We start from the raw sequence: 21,384 nt of genomic DNA, 5'->3' as shown, positions 1-21,384 counted from the left end.
CAGATTCCCTTGAAGCTTTTGCTATTTCTGCAATATGCTCCTTGAACCGAATTTCTAATGTTCTTTTGGTTTGTCCAATATAAACTTTATCGCAATGTGAACATGATATTTTGTATACCCTTGATTTGCTCAGTGTTTCTATTGGATCCCTTGTGGATCCTAGTATTGATTTTAATTGGTGGTTTCGACTACAGAAAACTAGGTCCAAACCAAACTTTTTTAATTTTGTTCTAAGTGGATAAGCCGTATTTTTATTGAAATCTACCGCTATCCCTTTTAAATTTTCAGTTGTTGGAGTTAATGTTGTGAGATTTTGCTTATTAAGCATTCTTTATTTTTTATTAATTATTGGTTGGATGGTTTGCTCTGGATACCCGTTTAGCTTGCCTATTTCGAAAATGAATTCTGTTTCTTTAATTTTTGCTTCTTCCTCTAATGGTAAAGTAAGCATTCTATGGGCCATGTGATGAAAGGTGGCCATTTTATGCTGATAAGAATGGTTTGCAGTATTTGGTACAATTCTTTCGGTATTTGTAGGCTTCCTATATATTTCAAGGACTCTCCCTCTCTTTTAACAAGCACATCCAAGAAGGGAAATTTGCTATCTTTCTCTTCTTCATGTGTAAAATTATTATTTTTATGGATGTTGTTAATGGTTTCCAACATCCGGGATAAATTTTTACGTTTGATAATACAGAAGATATCATCAACGTATCAACACCAGCGTTTTGGTAACTCGCCTTTCTCTTTCAAACATTTTTATAGGTTTGATATAAATAGTTCACAAAGAAAAGGAGAGAGTGGGTTACCCATCGGGGCACCCTTGGTTTGTTTGTAGAAGACATCTCGGAATGTGAAATAATTTTCTTCCATGCAAAGGCGAGTAAGTTTGATATAAGATCTTACTTTGCTTTTCCAAAAACTGTAGCTATTTTGTTGTAATAACCAATGCTCTAAGAGGTTAACACTCGGAATACCAAGGGGGTAAAAAAATGGGAACGCTTACTTTGACCGGTCATATCTCAGCCGTTACATAATCGATTTTAAATCTGTCTTCACCAATATAAAGGTATGAACACGTCGAATTAAAAAAAATAGAAGAATAGAATTGTCTACCGTAAGTTACAGTAAAAAGAGTATAACAAAGTCAGTGAGAAAAAAATGGGAACGCTTCTTTGACTTGCCATATCTTAGCTGTTTGCTCACCAATTTTAATTCTTTTTTTTACCATTGGATAGGTAAATCTTTTATAAAAACAATGAACAAAGAATGATGGAAAACAAATTTGTGTATCTGAAGTAATTGTAAAAACAGTAATTGAGAGTCAGTACAGACGAAATGAGTTTTTCTGTTCAAACAATCGTATCACGACCGTTTGTCAACCAATTTCAATTTTCCTTACACCAATGCAATCCTTAGAGCTTCTAGACTTATAATATATGCAATAAATAGTAGATTTTCAAAAATTACTATACTTTTTCGAGTTTTTAGGAGATAGGATTTTTACAATGTACGTGGCATACGGTTGATTGAAATTCTTTGCGACTTCTACGGTTTGAAAATTACCTGTTTACTCAATAGTTCTACATATTATACATGGATATTATTATATCAAAATGTTTGCACGAACGTGGAGAAACACATTATTGTATGTAAGTTACTAAATAATAGAGTGTGTTAGGATGATTCAGTAAATACGAAGAAGTTCAGAATTTTAAAATATTCGTCATATAACTTTAAATTTGAAGCGATGACCTATACATTTTAATACACCAGTCGATTGTAATTGATGGCGGCTACAATTTCCGAAAAAACACATTTTTATATTTTCTCAAAAAATAGCCAAAAGTACGTAGAAGTACAGAAATTTCATTTAGTTGGAAAATAGCTTCAAGTATTCAAAGCTATCACCAAATACAAATTAAATACGCCATGGTCCCATACAAATGCATGATCACTTTTTGACACAGCGAACAAACAAATTATACCGCACCCTATTCATCTGTTTGGCATTGACAGGTCGAAATTTTAAAAAAAATTAAACTGGCAACGCTACACAATCAAAGTGTGCTGTTCGTTATCCCAACAAATTTATTGTCATTATTGTAGTGATTTTAATTATTTTTCGTTTTTAAGAGCACTAAAGTTATTTTATATTATATATAGTCTGCTAAACTGATGATTATCCAGCGAACACTAATCGGCTTCTAAAATTCAGTTAGGGGCGATGTCTTCCAACGCTTAAATTTTAAACCTGATTACATTCCGGTAATATTGGTTTAACAGTTAAGCAAGGGTCAAGAAATCGGCCCTTAGTATCCCTTAATTGAAGGTATTGATTTTTATAAATCAAATTCATTTTCAAACCTTCAATGGATATTTCAGAAAGTAGCAACACAAGGCATCGTAAAATAGATCAGCAAGAAGTAAACCACACAGACTAGTGGAATCAAATGATATCCTGAAGAGGCACAATTAACACAGCTCTAATTGGGATATTGGAAAGGTTTGAATGCAATTCATTGTTTTACGTTAATCCACACTTGAAGTATTTTAGACACTTTACGAATGTTTGAAACACCTTTCCGAAGCTGGATTCGGATAGTAAGCTTGGGGAAGTTTGAGTTCGAATCAGCTCTACAAACAGGTAGGTATTCTGGAGAAGCTAGGGGAATGAGAAATAAGAGGGTAGTCTCAATACCGAAGCGGAGTTTGGAGTTTGCTCTGACTAAAAACTAAGATTTGACAAGATGGCTCTTTTATGATCACACTATCGATTCACGAGACATTTTTACAACTTAATGGTCTGTGGAAGCTTATTAGGGTAAACAGGTCTAATACGCCCCCCTTAAGCAAAAATAGCTATATTTCACCATTAGACGCTATGATCTTCTCACTAACTACTCTAATTTATTGTTATATTAGTTAGAAATTAGTACCCGTTTCATTTTTTATTAAAAACATCCTGAGACAAGTACAATTAAACATTTTTCAAAGATGCCTAAATTCTAGTATTTTCTTTCACCCAGGGCAAAATGCCCCCGGTGAAAGTGTAATATGCCCCACAACAGGAGGACGGTATGCCCCACAGCAATCGGTGAGTATGCCCCACAACAATGGGTGGGGCGTTTTGGCCGGTGATGAGCTGTTGTGAATACATGAATAATGCTACACACACATAGTTTTAAGCCAAGCTATAAACTAAGATAGTAACTATAACATTCTAGTAAGCTACTTGAAATAGTTCTATCGAATCCGACTATTTCTAATTGGTTGTAATGCTATTGGAAAAAGTGAAGCTTACATAAAAGTAGCTCTTTTGAAACTTTTGTGTATATTGTTGTTTTGCAACATATTAAAAATACCAAACTAATTTAGTACGTTGATTTGAAAGGATACTGTTATCAGTCATTTTTACTTTTTAGATAATTCAGGAATCCTGGGAATCGAAGAGGGGCATTTAGCCCCGTTGGGGTTTATTATACCCTTTTACCCTAATCATTAATGCGCAACCCGAAGAGCTTAAACTAAAATTGAGTTTCGCAACTGACAGAGAAGATCATATCATAACAAGCGAATCAAACACAACATCTTAAGATCAGTCGCGTAAAATGTTCCTCTGCGTAAGATTTTCTATCTGCAAATCCTGAATATAATGGGACATTTCGAACATTTTATAATGAACAATAAACGGGATCAAGCGCATATTGTGTCATTTTTTAATTTAAGTTTAACTTTCAACGCTTCTTATTTTTCATCTAAGCTGCTGTCCTCTGTTTGCCAGTTGGGTTTCGAACATTTTCTACTTGCTGATCTTGACCGTGTCATTACCCTGTGAATTAATAATCGTATGTTGCTACCGGCACAGCCTTAGGGGTAGCATCTTTAGTTCTATCGCACACTATAGGTGCATTCTATGTTTTAAGAAGTGCGTAACGATTGCCATAAAACCACAATTGTTACAAGAGCCCTTTGCATAATTGATATAACGGCAAATGTACTTCCATGATAGACATAACGATTCACGAGTGTAAGCGATGTAGTTTGTAACGCGGTTATTTTTAAATAATTACGTCATGTCACACATCCACTTGTATATTGGAACTACCTTCGAATGACACCGGATTTGAGGTTGGTTCCAGCTTTCAGCAATAGTCACCTAAAAGATTGATAAGATCTACATAGAAGGTGTTTATTTTTTCGGGCGACTTACCTCCTTTACCAAATTATTCCCAATTAGATAATGTAAAACTTCTTTAAAGCAAGTCTAAGCGAATGCAGTTACCTTTTAAATTTATACCTCTCCAGTTTTTTCAGATTTTTTAAAATAATAAACAGATGGTATCTAGGGTAACGTGAAGTTCGATTTTTTCTTTGCAGCGATGCCAGTTTTTGAAATAATCAGTCATAAAGCGCTGTCACTTTGACACTGTACCTTTCCAGGTACAGGGTAGCTTAAAACGAGTCCTCGAAAAATCATCAGAGCATTCCGTAGTAACATATTTGTATTTGCTATCACCTATGCAATTTATACACTAATCGATTGTAATTGATTTTGGCTACAATTTCTGAAAGAACAATTTTTTATATTTTCTCAAAAAATAGCCAAAAATACGTACAAGTACAGAAATTTCTTTTAGTGGGCAAATAACGTCGAATTCTAAGGGATGATTTATACTTTTTTATACACCAATCGATTGTAATTGATGGCGGCTACAATTTTTGAAAGAACACATTTTTATATTTTCTCAAAAAATAGACAAAATACGTAGAAGTACGGAAATTTGAAGTAGGCAAATAAGGTCAAATTCAAAGTGATGGCCTACACTTTTATATATATACCAATCGATTGTAATTGATTTCGGCTACAATTGTTGCAAGATAAACAATGAATCTTTTACAGGGACACTTGGGAATAGTGCGCTTTCGTCAAAGGAGACCATAATCTCATCGTCTTTGATTTCACCTGAGTTCTGAAGTTTGAGAGTGAATTCTTGTGTATTGGTGACAGATCGACTGGAAAACTTTTTGGCACATTTTGAAATTCTTGTACCAGCCATTGTGCAATTTTTTGGGTTGGGGCACCTATTGAGGAAATAATTTCCCTGATTTAATTTCCTGGTTTGTGAATTTTTGGGAATCCCTTTATTCGGGGTAAGATGGGGTTTGAAACTTTGAGACGATCTAGATGCTCTCTCAAGATGGGTTTGCAGTCTTTAAGAATTTTTTCAACACGTTTGATCATGTCCGGGAGGGGGTTCGTTCTTTGTACCCTATATGAACCAGATATAATTTTTTGGGTCATGTCAGCGTCATATTGTTCGAGAGGGAATCTTCACATGGAATGTCCTGTAAGGAAAACTACATGCGAGTGTAATATCGCTGGGAGAAAGAAGTTTAAATTAATAATATACTTTCAAGTGAGTTCATTAAATTTAAGTTTTTATTTAATTTTTAAATAATTCCGAATCCAACATTGATTAATAGTTTATTACCGCTTTAACCACGGTGGGTTATTCGTTCGCAAATCTAACATTATCTTGATATTTTACATCGACTCGATATGAACTCATTATTTTTAAAGTGAAAACTCGTCTTCACTCTTCCTAAACTTAAATGATTATACCTGTCTAATATAGAATATGGTTTGGAGATTCGAACACTTTTGGGTAGCATGAAATTTTGACGGTTCCCCTATTCCATGGCTTTCTGTGAGCCGTGCCCTATTCGAAAATCTCGCGTAGGCTACTAAGCATGCAGTGTTGCTTTGTTGTCAATTTTTTATGTGTTAATACAATTTGAATTTACACTCAAAAATTAATCTTTTCCAACACACAATATAGATCTCCCCAGGGCGGTATTTGGTAACCCTAAGTGGAAATCAACAAATGAGAAGTGAGTGTGAGATGTGAGCTACATACCGATGATCAATTTTTATCGCAGCCCGCGGACTGATCTTTGAAAACAGCGTGAGCTGCGAATCAAAACAAAACAACTGAGCCCGCGACGAGGAAGGTCGCAATTGGCTCTTCGGCCTGTCTCTCGCTTACCGGTATTTCGTCGCACATGGTTGGTTGATCTCGCGATGCTCCTACTATCGCCAGCGTAGTCGTCGCTGGACCTTCGCGGCGAACGAACGTACTTTCGGATGACTTTCTCTGTACCGGAAGAAGCTCGCTGTTCGTTGCTTCAATCCTGGTCAAGGAAAGTAAATAGTTATTTTTCTGAGAGCCTCATTCGCACACGTGCTTTCGGGGTGTGTTGAACGTTTGACTACCTTTGGAAAGCCAGCCGTTGGACTTGTTGGTTGGCAGACGCGCGCGCGAACGTCAAGCGAATCGTTTAATTGCGAATTTTGAACTGGATCAGTGATTATTTATGTGCATTCATTCTGCAATGTGCGGCAAAGCGAAACATCAACAAGTGTTGTGTTGCGTTGCGTCTATAATAAAAACTAATGTCAGGTATGAACGGAAGTTGGTGGTACCTGGAAATTGTATGGATTTGCATATTTTTGGTGGCAAGTAATTAAATTCTTCTTCATATGTAAATCAGTGAAAGCGAAACAGCTATGAGAGAGGTGATTGCTATCGAACACGCGACCTTGAAAACCATTCCTTCCGGCAGATAAAGTGTCGTGTCATTCGATGAAATCTCCAGCTGATTAGTGAAAAGTGTGTCAATCTTTGAGTGATGCGCTTCGACGAGAATTACGATCTGCGAAGTTCCATAAAAAGTGAAAGGGTGTGGCTGCCACCCGCTGATTTGCCTGTGCGATTTAAATTTGAAATTTAATCGTATCAAAACTACTGGAAATGAGCATCTAGATTGGACAAAGCGGTGCTCGAGAATATTGTGCATCATCAGTGCCCTAGTTAACTTCGTGATCAGGTGCTATGCTCAACATATTGCCGTTTGTTCACGAGGAAGCGAGGCAATTGAAAAGTCAATATTGATGGATTGGCAGAAAATGTATGCTACCGCGTGTGGCAAGTACTTGTAAACATAGTGCCCTTCGGTTTGGTGTTGTTTCCATTTACCGTAATTTGTACATAATATAGCTGAGTAAACATTTGTCGGCGTTTCTGGCACAATACACTAATGACAAGAGCAATACTGATTTATTCTGTTTGTGGCAGATTTAGAGATTGAAGGTAACTACTATACATGCAATTATGTTTATAATACAATATTATTTCATTGCGTTTTTTAAAACAGCATTTGTTCAATTGATTTACGCTGAAAAACAAATTAACAAAATAATTTGGGATGTGGAACAAAAACCGAAATCACCTGAATTTAGGGATCTCTAAAACCGGTGATGAGAAATATGGAAAATTGGAATGCGGTTTCACAATTTAAAACCAAAGCTTGTGTTGAGAACTAGGGATGTTCAATGCGAAAGGTGTCATCTTTAATTATCCCACAAAACATTTTTTTGGTTAATCGGCCATTATTAAGGGGTACCGCGTTTGAAATTTGATTTTTAATTAATCTAAAAAATCCAAATGGTATTATGGTTTGGTGGGATAAAGAAAGATGGTAATTTTCATTGACACCTTTGTATGTATAGATGTATGAATAATTGCTCTAATGTTTAAATAGCTTTAAAAGCTTGACCTGTTGTGCGTTGGCAATTTCATGCCTAACCACAAAAACTGTCCTCACTCTCATTCCTTCTTTTTTCCACCGGACTGTCTCAAAGCATTACTTCGTGAGGAGGATGTTTGTGCTTTTTCGCACCGCATTGTTTTACTAGGCACTATGGCACATTTCTTGCAGAGATCTCGGAGCCTACCTTTTGTATTACATTGTTCGTTCTCTGAACAATTTACTCCCGGCTTTGATTTTTGCCTTTCTCGTACAAAGAAAAGCTATACAATCACTCAAAAAATCGATTTTCCAACCGAGGGCCGGAGCGCCGAGTGTCATATCCCATTCCATTCAGTTCGTCGAGATCGCAAAATGTCTGTGTGTGTCAAATAAAATCACTCAATTTTCTCAGAGATGGCTGAACCGATATCCACAAACTTACTTTTAAATGAACGGTATAATGCTCCCATAAGACGCTGTTGAATTTTTAGTTGATCGGGCTTCCGGTTCCGAAGTTACGAGTTGAAGAGTGTGGTCTCACAGCAAATTCCCATATAAACTGGTAACCCTATGATGTCCGAATGATGTAATACATATTCAAATACGTTCAACATTACCTGGATTTGCGGGTATAGATCACTAATGACCAATTAAAGTAGTTTTGATCACATTGGCCAACTATAACGGATCTTGAGGCCCCCTGGTTACTCGCTAAGTTCTCGAGCTGTTGCCACACCTATTTTCCAGCAAACTCTTGACCTATTTTTACAAACTAGATTTCAAATGAAAGATATAATACTACTATTGACTGTTATTACATTTCATCCAGTTCTGACTTTTGGTTCCGGAGTTACAGGTTGGTTATTGCGGTCACATAAGAATCTCTCATATAAACTGGCACAATCGTGATAGTTCAAAATCTACTGAAATGAACATCAAATTACTTCGATTCGCAGGCCTAGATCACTGATGGCGAATCAAAGATTTTTGGAATATATTATCCACTATCGATAATTCCGGAAGTCCCGGATTCCGGGCATATTCCAGATCTAAAGTCACTTCGGTGATGACTGAACTAATTTTTTACTAACCTAGCTCTAAATGGATGGTGTAATATTAAGTTCGGTGTTGTACCCTCCATCTACCCCTCCACCTTCTACCTCTCGACCCCCACCCCCTCTCTCACCCCCACCATCTCAGACCAACCTCCCACCTGCATACTCTTCATCCACCTCGTATACTAAAATATGTTAGATGATTCCTGACGCATCCTCCCCCTTTCACCAATAATATCCCTTTCCTTCTCTACCGTGAAGTTAACATGAAGACAAGATTGAACTCACGCTGATTAAGTTGTATAAATATTTTTTTTTGTTTCAAGTGTGTCAGTGTCATGTTGCTTATCAGGTTCGTGGCAGATGTATATATGCTTATCAAGTGTAATAAGAATGTAATAGACATTTCCACAATGTTATATTGAACGTAACCAAACATTGAATCATAGCTTGGATTTGTTCGTAATTTGGGATTATTTTTTTATATTTGTACTTGGGAAATTCTGACACAACTACATCTTAAAGCAAGGAGTTCAGATCGATATACAAAAATATTTGCAATTTTATTCAGGCTAAAGGATGCAGTTTGAAATATTTTTAAAGACTAGATATACAATTTGTATGCTTGAACAAAAACAATTATTGGATTTAAAACTGAAATAAGACGATACACTAGTAGACATTTTACAGAGAAGACAAAAGACAGACAGGAGGGATTGATTCAAACCTCAGTGGCAAAGACCGTATCAGGGAAAGTGAGGAGAGTGCAAACAACAATGATGAAAAAAAGAAATTAAACTTGCAGCTTTTCGGCAAGTGGACGATCATTGTCAGGACAACATGATCCAGATCGCCGACTGGCCTCCTTGGATCCACTTAGGATCAGATTTCCAATTAGCTGTTAGGATGTCAATCAAAGAAGAAGAGGCAACTACATTTGGATATCTATCGTGTTTAAAAATATGAATATGAGAGACATATAGGAGAGATCGAGGATAGCCAGCACATCTCGGACTGGACCGAGGCCGAAGGGATTCATTTAACGAAGATCTTGAGCTAGCGCACGACCAGACAACATGTTTAATGTCGCAACAACCGTCACCATAAGCGCAGAGATCTCCCTCCATAACCTCAATACGCTGGAGATGCGTATTCAACGTACAATGATTGGATATGACCAGATATATCACCCGAAGGAAGTCATGTCTTTCATTCATCCCCTTTAACCAAAGTTTGTTTATATCTTTGAGATTCCTAAACTTCCATTGTCCCGTAAAATTTGCTAATTTTCGAGCGTCCTATAACAAGCAATACTCAAAAACTCGTTGAAGCTACGCGATCTTTAATAAATATCATATGAAAATTCTCTGCTTACTGCGGAGTAGGATTGTTCCGGATATAGTGGACGCGTAACCCTTACAATCAATGTAGCGATGTCGAGTACAATGATAAATCTAACGCGCTTAGCCGTGCTGGTGGAGTAGGCCTTCCTGTCATTTCCACTGTATTCATGATGGTTATATTGAAATTGTTGCGAATCATATGCAGTAAGATAGATCGGTTATCATCGTGAAGACAACCCCATGGCATACTGTGGAAGTTGAAATCTTTTAGAAAAGTCAAAGTCAGGGCGCTTGAACTTTGTTTATTCATATTTGATTGTTGTTTTTTGTCGTACGGCCAATTTACTTCATACATACCGCTAAATTACTCCACATCAGTAGTTATTTGTCGAAACTCTCGCGATAGATTTATTTATAACACTAAAGACAATTCATCAGATTCTTTGATGAAAAGTCTTAAGTGTAGCCAACATGCAATGTGTGTTTTGCTTTGTATAATAAACGTGCATTAGAAAGTGGAAAAAAATCTGAAAACACTATCCCGTGGCTAGTTAAGATGGATGTGTACTACAATATTAGTTCTCTAAATATTATCACTTATCAGTAGCTTGCGGGAAAACAATTGTGCAATTAGATGCATCAAGATAGGTTTTCCATGTGCATAGACTGTTTCCAATTCGCCTGATTCATATTCATCAATGATAAATATGCAATCAAAAAAGACGAATGCAAGAATTCCTCACTTTTACTTTTCTTACAACGCAAGTATTTTTCATTTCAATTGCCCGATGATTTCGCAATCACAATCAAGCAATTTTAGTTTATTTAAATACATCCGCTAATTCTCCAACCTGCCAAACGCTCACTTGTGCCCGGCCGGCTGGCATGCAGCGTATGTTCCCCTTTCATTTTCTGCGCAATCTCCACCGGGGAGGTACATTTGTTTTGCCCGGGAGATCATTAGAAAGTGGTTTATTCCTCACCTGACCTCTCTTAGTAAGACGATACACTCCGCATCCCTTTGGGATGGTTCCAGCGATTACGCTTTTTTTTCCTATACGGATACCTTTCTTCGTAGGTAGGAATTGAAATTAGCTTTTGTGATGGCCTTCTCCGTTCACCAACTATATACATACATGGCTCGCATCTTGGCGCTCGTTATGACTGCCTATAACCAACATAATGGTTGCCTAAACTACCTGTAAAGTGATTTGCTTTCGCGTCTAATGTTCCTGTAAACCTATATATTGGGATCGCCTTTATAGCTAAAGGCTATCGGTAGAAATTTTTAGACGAAACGTTATGCTGCTCGTCACTTTTCGCTGATCATAACTCATATGAAACGTGTATTTATTGGTTTGTATGATTATGTTTTACGATTATTTCCGTACTTATTCTAGTTTCCATAAGTTGAGTAATGTTTATGTACAAACTGCGTTGATAACGATATGATCGCAAAGTACCGTGGTTGATGCAAATGCAGCACAACTTCAAGAGGATTAGTCAGGTGGGTGTGGTGTTCGTCACAGTTAGTTTTGTACGGTGAAATTTGAATGCGCCTTTCTAAGTGGTGCCAACTTCTTATACAGCCCTACATTCAATCATTGTAAAGTTTGTTGAATTATTCCCGTTTTAGTAAATATATTTAATTGCTATCGTTTATTCGGATTGAACTTGTGCTTGTATAAGACCAGCTTTTATTTTTTTTTATATTTCTGTCATCATAAGTCGAAGTTTAATCCTTTGCCGATATAACCCACGATGCGAATCACCAACAACAGTAACGCTTAGAAAGGATCATGTCCATTACCACTAGTGTATTCTTCCATAAAATCGCTGTCGTACTTTCGAACATATGCCTTGCGGGACAACATGTGTGGTACAATTTCGCCCGAACTAACTATTGGCAAGATCCATTAGTGATGCAAAACATACCTTCATTAGCTACGATTGGTAGACAACGGGTCGACCGAAACCTACTTTCCTCAGCCAGCATAATCAAGACTCGGCCTTCTAATGACAGCGACCGCTCAACGAGAAGGCATAACATCACTCAAAAGAGAAAGGTTCGTCGCTTGCTATCTCCCGCGCACTCCGGTCACTCATTCCCAACTGAATTAGACTAAACTATTCATTACTGTTGCAGATGACCGGCGCAACGGTGGTGGCAACTGCGGCGAGAAAACCAGAAGCACTGTACACAAAAAGATACTCGACACTCTTGTATCAGCAATAATTTTTGCTGACAGATTGTAAGTTTTACTCGCTACCATTAACGATGGCAGCAACCGCGATCTAGCTTGAGATGAACAACAACAAAAAATACAAACAAACATTTCGAGTGGAGCTGGAAAGATTGGAAATTTATACGGATGTGTACCGCTCATAAAGTTAATTTCAGTTTACCCTATTTTGATGAGAATAGTTACATTTTTTTCCTGCTAAATAATCAAATCACGTTTATATATTTGCGGGTCATCGAAAAAATAAATGACTGCACATTGACTAGACTGACCTAAATTTTAGCTTGAAATCTAAAACCGAGCAATTTGCGGTTGACTTATCACCTCTAATTTTGTGTTTCCACTCGTTTTTTTTAATAACAAACCTGCACTTAAAGCCCTGGTGATCGCGGGTGGCGACAAAACGAGATCATTCACCAAATGAAGAATGAGAAATGAAACTCTGGCGAAGTGAACACCGCACGGTAAGAAAGCGAAGAAAAATTGAGCTATGAAAAAAATTACTTAAGTTCCACTCGTTGAAAACCTGAGATAATGCTTGTGTTGTTTAAAAGAAACACATTGACTTGCTGCGGCGGCATAAAGTGTCTAGTCAAGTGAGGGCGCTGGATGCGAAAGACATTCAAAGATGAGCGTAAAATGGTCAAACTAAGAGACGGTTCGTGACTAAACGATGAAAATTAATGTAGTCGGCCGCAATCAAGTACTTAGATCCGGACTAGCAAAGGAATGTGTAAAAGTGCCGAAAATGTGGTTCTGTTAGAAATTAAGTATAGTTTACGGATAAATTAGATAATCCGGGGCGGGTTGAGTGTGAAACAAAATTTAAATATGAAAGTGTATGGGCGACTCTTTCACTAAATAGAAGTGGGACGAACTCTTGTGACGTCTAGAAAATCCATTTTCTTTGCTAGGGATACATTAATTAAATCTTCAAGTCTTTGTATTCATTCTGTGGATATATCGAGGCGAAAGTGACCTTGGAATAAAAGGAGGATTCTTTCTTTAGCATTATTTGCTTATCGAGCATGTCACTAATACAGCTATTAAACATAAAGAGTGGATTTTTTAATATTATTTTTCTCATATAGAAAAGTTTCGATCTCTCAGGTTAATTGATCACTAAGCCCAGGGCTTGTGAATTATGTGTAAAACCTTGGCACTGAAATCCTTTTGCGTAATTTTTGCCCTTTGCGTTAACTTACTTCGCCAGCCGATTTTTAGTGTATAGGATATTGCGTGGCTAGTTATACGATTCTACTGATACTGAGAATCCTCCTTGATCTGGGCTCGAACATGTGACTACTGGCTTTCGAGCAGTAACATGTGACGACTGGCTTTTGAGCAGTACCGTCGTTGCACATACACGAAAAAAGTCGTACCCAAAATCGTGAATAAAGTGCTATGAATTCTGGAACGTTTTAGCGTTGTGAAAACAGGACCACAACACAATTTTCCATTTCCAATCAGTAACGCCTTTATTTTTTGTTGTTTTGTGAACTTCTGTACCATTATCAAATCGATTTTCTGTACGTGAACTAGTTCACAATTTTATGAGCACTATTCCTAAAACCAAAGGTTGAATCGTGATTTTATTCAGAGCTTTTGGAACATTATTCAGACTATTTGATGTGAACTGATTGAAGATTTTTTACATCTTACATATGATCTGGTTTTCATGGTAGTAAAATAGTTAACAAGATATAAACATTTTCTCGTTAACTAGTTCGCGAAACCCGGAATATTATTCATGAATCCTTTCAATCATCGTGAACTAGTTCATGGTTCCTAATACATTAGTCACGATTCAATAACAGTGCTCATAAATAGCTCACAAAGTCATAAAATATTATTCATGTATACATGAACTGATTTATAATTTCTAACGAATTAGTCGCAACTTACCATTCATGTTCATGAAATAGTTCACAAAACCATGAAATAATTTTCATGTATGCGTGAACTAGTTTATGATGCCCAGTATAATAGTGACGACTTACCATTCGAGCTCGTTCAATAGTTCATAAAATCGAATAATATTATTCATGTATACGTGAACTGATTCAAAATTCCTAGCGATCTAGTATTCGTGCTCGTGAAAGACTTCACAAAGTTATTAAATCTTAATTACGGAAACGTGAACTGATTCCTGATTCCTAGAATAATAGTCACATCTGACCATGTTCGTCCGTGAAATAGTATACGAAATCATAAAATATTGCTTATGTGTTCGTGAGCTGGTTGATGATTCCTGGTATAATTTTCACTACTGATCATTCGTGATCGTGAAAAAGTTCACAAAATCATAAAATATTATTCATGGAATCGTACATGATTCACGATATATCTTGAATTCTTGTGATGTTCAGAAGGCATGCGTAATCTTTTTAAATTTTTATACAACTCTACAGATAGTTTTGAAAGTTTCACGTGAACTATTTCACACAATTTGTTTTTATTCCATCGAATATCAAATGAGTATAATCAGCTTCTAGCGAACGGTAATAGATGCGAGCCGCAGATATAAAACTAAAAGGACCTCGAACGTCGTTTTTCATTTTTTAAGGTTCAATGTGATGTCTGAATAGAAAACGAAAACTGCGTCTGAATAGAAAACGAAAACTGCGCTGATCACCGGAAATGTATATTATAGAGCCGCAAATCGTGTTCGTGATGTAGTTCACAAAAGAAGAAACCGTGACTCAGTTACGCTATTATGAGCGAAATGTCGCAATCCTCCGAGTAAAAACTCCGATGGTAATTAAACATGAACATGAAAAATGTAAAATTTGAAAGAGAAGTCAAGAATGGAATATCATGATAACGAGCATGTAAATTCCGAAAATCGTGACTAAGATCCTGAAATCATCAACAGAAATTACACTACTCGTGACTAAAATATCAAATCTCATGACTATGATCTTGAAATCATGAACACAAATCACTCTATCTGTGACTAAAATATCACGATAACGTGAATATTAATTGCGGAAATTTTAACTGAGATCCTGAAATCATGAACATAAGTCACACCACACTGCCAGAAAAATCCAACATTAAACTCGGGAATATCACGTAAACGTGAATATAAATTACGAATGTCGTGACTAACATACTGAAATCATGAACATAAATCGGTTACTCAGGAGGAAAAATATGATTGTACACTAGGGCATTGCATTTTTTTCAATTCTCAAAGATACACCACCCCCCCCACCCCCTTCACCATATTGTGACAAATGTCAAAGTAAGCTCAGATTACAAATTTCATATCATTTGGACAATTCTACTAGACAATTCCCCGCCCACCTTGCTTGAATTTTTTTGAAATTGGTCCTATGGGATAATATGGAGGACAAATTTATTAAATGCTGTAACTTTTGAAGTAACTCTCAGCAAATTACAATTCACACTTCTTAGTATTTGAATGGAGATATTTTTTTCTCTCGAAAGGTACAGGAATTTTGTCCCAAAAATCCCCTATTTTGGTCATTTTGTCCCAAAAATCCCCTATTTTTAATAATTTTTCTACTCCGCGAGGCAAATCGAACACATTTTCCAGTTTTTCTAATGTGAAAAAATCTCAGAAATCTAACGGAACCTTTTTGACCTTTGTCCGAATACGAGAAGTTGGGGTTATAGGGCTTTTTGTCATTCCTATTAAATTTTATTATTTTCTCGTGCATATACAGTGATGACCCGAGTTTATCAGCACCCGATTTTATCAGCCTCGATTTTATTAGCTTTTTGACCCGATTTTATCAGCTTTATATGAAAATTGATAGTTGGATGTTTGATGGGCTCCAGCAGACGGACCAAGTTAAATTCGAGTACATCATTTTTTGAGCATATTTTTCTTATCTTAGAGATCCGAAAATGTAGAAAAAAAATTCTTATGTTATTTAAATTTTGCGCTGTCAGGCTCCCTTAAGGGGAGTTTAAGCTAAGTAATCAGGAAAGGTGATGAGGTTCTATCTATGGACTAAAGACGAATATTTTAAGAGCTTCTGTTCCTTAAAAAGAAAAAAAATTATGTCCGATTTTATCAATGTCCCTGTTTTATCAGCCTAAAATTCACCACGGGGCTGATGAAAACGGGTCTTCACTGTATCTCTATTATTCTTCACTCAATTTTAATAAACTGTACCTTTTTTCGTGATTTTATTTCGATTATAGAGGTTTTAACCTTAAGGTCATTCGCCTCTTCGCCTTATGAAAAATTTCAAACACTACATGCGGGGTCGGGACTCGAACCAAGGTGCGCCGCGTATAAGGCAATCGATTTACCAACTACGCTACGCCCATCCCTGAACTGTGCCTTGTTGAACGTCGAATTTTCTTACATTTAGTCTCGATTTCACATTTTTATCATTAAATTGCACATATTAACTCCATTTAACAAAAAATTCTTATTTAATTTATTACTTTTAATGTAATGTACGCTTAGGGATCACATGAGAAAAGTTGATTTTCTGAAAAATATGGGAAGTTGAAGTATTAGGACATTTAATGATAAAAAAGTAATTTGTAGAGTTAATGTAAAAAAACCTGTTTTAATCCACCTAGCGGTGCAATTGTGCCTTTCTCATTTCTCTAAACTATAGCACGGAGGCTTTTTATGTTCAACATAGTTGTGGAAATGTCCATTACATTCTTAGTACACTTTGCATTTATACACAATAGCTTGCCAGCCACGAACTTGATGAGCTACGTGTCGACGGTGAAACACTTGAAACAAAAAATATCGTGCTTCATTAGCCTAATCAGTATAAGATCAATGTTATCTGCTTGCTAACTCATTTTGTCATGCGGGGGTGGGTATGTGAGGTGAGCGAAAGTTCCATGAACGAACGACTCCCCAGCTCAAATTGGTTTGCTTTGTGATATAGTGATGGTTTAAAGATGATGGGGTTGATGGGGAGGGGTATGAGGGCTGAGGGGTGATTTAAGGAGATTTTTAAGAGAGGGGAGTGAACGGTAGAGGGGGGCGGGTGTAACCCCTCTCCTTAAACCATCAACTACGCCCCTGTTAAAATCCAGAAACCTTTTCAGAGTCAAAAAAAAAATTTGGCCGGGATTAGGTTGACGTTTTTCAGAGTGATTGCATAACCTTTCTATATGAGAAAGGCAAAAATGTGCCAAAATCCAAAAAAGTGAATAGTCGTCAAATTTTTTTTCGAGTTTGCATCAAAGCTCGACGTTTCATGCACCTTGAAGACATTTAGCATCAAAAATAAAAATTCTATTTTTAATTTTTCCTATAGATTAGATGAGAAATTTCTGTGTGGCCGCACTCTTAAACCCGTAATTCCGGAACCAGAATTCCGATCGATCCAAAATTCAATAGCAGCCGATGGGAAGGTTGCACCTTTCATTTGAGACTAAGTTTGGGCAAATCGGTCCAGCCATCTCTGAGAAAAATGAGTGACATTATTTGACACATACGCTCATACATACACACACACACATACACACACATACATACACACATACACACACATACAGACTTTTTCCGATCTCGACGAACTGAGTCGAATGGGATATGACACTCGGCCCTCCGGGCCGGGATTAGGTTAACATTTTTCAGAGTGATTGCATAACCTTTCTATATGAGAAAGGCAAAAATGTTTCTGAATTTTACCGGTAACGAATCTATTTTTGGCTTATTCCTAAGAGTTTTTCACGTTCAGCAAGTTAAATTTTATGAAAATTAATTGAAGAATAATACAGATATATGCATGAGAAAATGATGAAATTTAATATGAATGACAAAAGGCCAACTTCTCGTATTCAGACAAAGGTCAAAAAGGCTCCGTGTATGATTTGCATCACGGAGCTGAAAAATTATGAAAACTAAGGGATTTTAGGGACAAAATTACCCAGTAGCCCACTTTCCCGTATTTTTCGAAAAATAAAAATATCGCCGTTGAATTACTAAAAAAGGTATGAATTGTAATTTTCTGAGTGCAACTTCAAAAGTTTTAGCATTTAATATATTTTCCCTCCATATTATCCTATGAAACCAATTTTTAAAAATTTCAAGCGAAGTGGGCGGGGGTCTAGAATGATGTGAAATTTGGCATCTGAGCTTACTTTCACATTTGTCACATTCTAAGAGGCGGGGCCTTTGAGAATTAAAAAAAAAAATATTTTGCTGTGCCCTATTGTACACTCATGACTAAAATATCACAGTAACCTAATGAGAAATTATGGAAATCGCGACTAAGCTTCTGAAATCATGAACATCGTTTAATTGGTATACTACAAACCGGTGCATTCCCAAAGGATGAACAAGAATCATAACTAAAACAAAACATGTCTAGGGAACAATCACAATAACCCAACCAAAAATTGCAATAATTAGAATGAAAAACCTATTTTAATCCACCTAGCGGTGCAATTGTGCCTTTCTCAATCATGAATCACGAGAATGTGTGCGTTGTTTATATTCATTAAAAGCTTTTAAATGCATATATTACATTTTATTATTGTACATCACATGACAACTATTTACAGGAAAATAAATCAATTCGAGTTCTAAAATTTTGAAGAAGAAAAAACAGCCACGGTAATATTGAACTGAAAAAAGGTGCGAAATCGGCAGTCCCAAAAAGTCGATTTTTACAAAAAAAATTTTTTTCGGGATAACATAAAATCTCGACGTTTCATGCATTTTAAAGATGTTTGGCATCAAAAATACGAATTCGATTTCTGAAATTTCATGGGGGACCTTTGAAAAAAAAAATTTGAGCTCCGGGTTATATGGGAATTTCATATGTGACCGGACGATTTAGTCTATATTTCCGGCCCCATATAAGCGATACGTACGAAATTTTATAAACATCTTTGGGGATATTATAGCTATCATTTGGAACTAAGTTTGTGAAAATCGGCCCAACCATTTCCGGGAAACTGATGTGAGTTCGCAAATTTCGAAAGATGGCCGCTTTTCCCGAGCACTTCCGGAACCGTCTATGGTGGTCAATGTAGTGAACGAAAGTTTGGTTGGCCGTCGGTGACCTAGAACAGCAAATTTAAGTTGTTTGAGAGACATTTTAGCGAAATTTTTACCTTTTTTGCTTTCATCGGAGTATCGGTTTGAATCACAATTTGCTATGTGATCGCACGCCACAACCTATAACTCCGGAACCGGAAGTCGGATCGGGATGAAATTAAATAGCCATTTACGGGGACGCAATACTTTTCATTTGAGGCCAAGTTTAGTCGAATCGGTCTAGCCATCTCCGAGAAACCGATGTGACTGTTATTCTGAATTTAGATACTTCCGCCGGGGCTTCCGGAACCGATGGTGGTGGCCAATGTGGCCAAATAGACTTTGAATGGATGTTAGTGACCTAATACTACAAATCGAAGCAGTTGTGGTCATATTTTTGAAAAAATTTCACCTCTATGCATTCATTGCAGAATTTATTAAAATCGACATTTTCTGCGTGTTCGTACTCATCACCCTGTAATTCCGGAACCGGAAGTCGGATCCATTAGAAATTCAATAGCAGCCTATGGAAACGTTGCACCTTTTATTTGAGACTAAGTTTGTCAAAATCGGTTCAGCCATCTCTGAGAAGAATGAGTGACATTTTTGGTAACATACACACGCATACGCACATACACACATACATACATACACACAGACATTTGCCGAACTCGACGAACTGAATCGAATGGTATATGTCACTCGACCCTCCGGGCCTCCGTTAAAAAGTCGGTTTTCGGAGCAATTGCAATACCTTTCTATTGAGAAAGGCAAAAATTTCACCTTTTTACATTCATCGCAGAATTCGTTAGAATCAAGATTTGCTGCGTGATCGTACGTATCACCCTGTAATTCAGGAACCAGAACTCGGATCCACACAAAATTCAACAGCAGCTGATGGACCTTCCATTTAAAATCAAGTTTGTCAAAATCGGTTCAGAAAATTCCGAGAAACCGATGTGGACAAATCAACAAATTTTGTTTTGTAACCATACTCTTCAACTCGTAATCCGGAACAAGATGTCGGTTGAAAATCAAATTCAATAGCAACCTATGGGAATAGTATACCTTTCATTTGAATCTTAGTTTGTAAAAATCGGTTCAGCCATCTCCAAAAAACCGATGTGGACATTTTGTTAACAAATCCGCACATACACACATACATACATACATACATACATACATACATACATACATACATACATACATACATACATACATACATACATACATACACACATACATACACACAGATATTTTGCGATCTCGATCTCGATTCTGCGAACTGAGTCGAATGTTATACGAGACTCGGCCCTCCGGGCCTCGGTTAGCAAATCGGTTTTTGGAGCAATTGCGTAATCTTTCTATATGAGAAAGACAAAAGAATAGTATTTAATTAGCTTAATCAGCATGAGTTCAATGTTATCTTCATGTGATTATATTTTGAAATGTTGGTGGAATGGGTTTAAAAGTGGAGGGAATGGGGGGTTAGTAGAGTGGGAGTGGAGGATGCGTCAGAAATCCTTCATCTTATTTTGGTATACGGGGTGGATGAAGGAAATGCGGGCGTGATGGTGGTTCAAGGGGACGGTAGTGATGAAGGAGGGAGATGTAAAGGAAAGGCGGGGGGGGGGGGCGGAGGGGCTCTGATGCAATACTCAGCTGCATATTTTGCCTTCCATTTGAGACTTGGTTTGAGAAAATCGGTTCAGTCATCACCGAAGAACCGATGTGACTTTATTTGTGGAATATGCCCGGAATTCCGGACTTCCGGAATCGTCGATAGTGGACAATATATTCAAAGAATGTTTGATTGGCAATCAGTGATCTAGATCTGCGATTAGAAGTAATTTGGTGACCATTTCAATAGTTTTTAGCCTCTGAGGTATTACGATTGTACCGATTTATATGGGAAATTCCAGTGTATCCCTACTAACACCCCTGTAACTCCGGAAGCAAGAGTCAGAACCGAATGAAATTCAGCAGCAGTCAATGGTATTACTGTATCTTTCATTTGAAATCAAGTTAGTAAAAATCGGTAGAGAATTCGTTGGGGAATGGGTGTGATATAAGCTTAGGAACTTGGCGGGTTCCCCGGGGGCGTCATGAACTGTCATAGGTGGCCAATGTGGTCAAAGCTGCTTTGATTGATCATT

General features: G+C 37.0%; 1 protein-coding gene across 1 annotated transcript in view; it reads left to right on the top strand.

Moving 5' to 3' along the window:
* The first annotated feature begins 6,668 nt into the window (after positions 1–6,668).
* The window catches only part of LOC131692410 (uncharacterized), a 320,838-nt gene continuing 306,122 nt past the window's right edge, over positions 6,669–21,384 (top strand). Inside the window, exon 1 of the mRNA XM_058979439.1 lies at positions 6,669–7,154. The gene's annotated coding sequence lies outside the window, so the exon portion shown is untranslated. The remainder of the gene's footprint in view (positions 7,155–21,384) is intronic.

This window comes from Topomyia yanbarensis, chromosome 3, assembly GCF_030247195.1.
Source record: "Topomyia yanbarensis strain Yona2022 chromosome 3, ASM3024719v1, whole genome shotgun sequence".
Lineage (NCBI taxonomy): Eukaryota > Metazoa > Arthropoda > Insecta > Diptera > Culicidae > Topomyia > Topomyia yanbarensis.
This window is presented reverse-complemented; position numbering and strand designations above follow the sequence as displayed.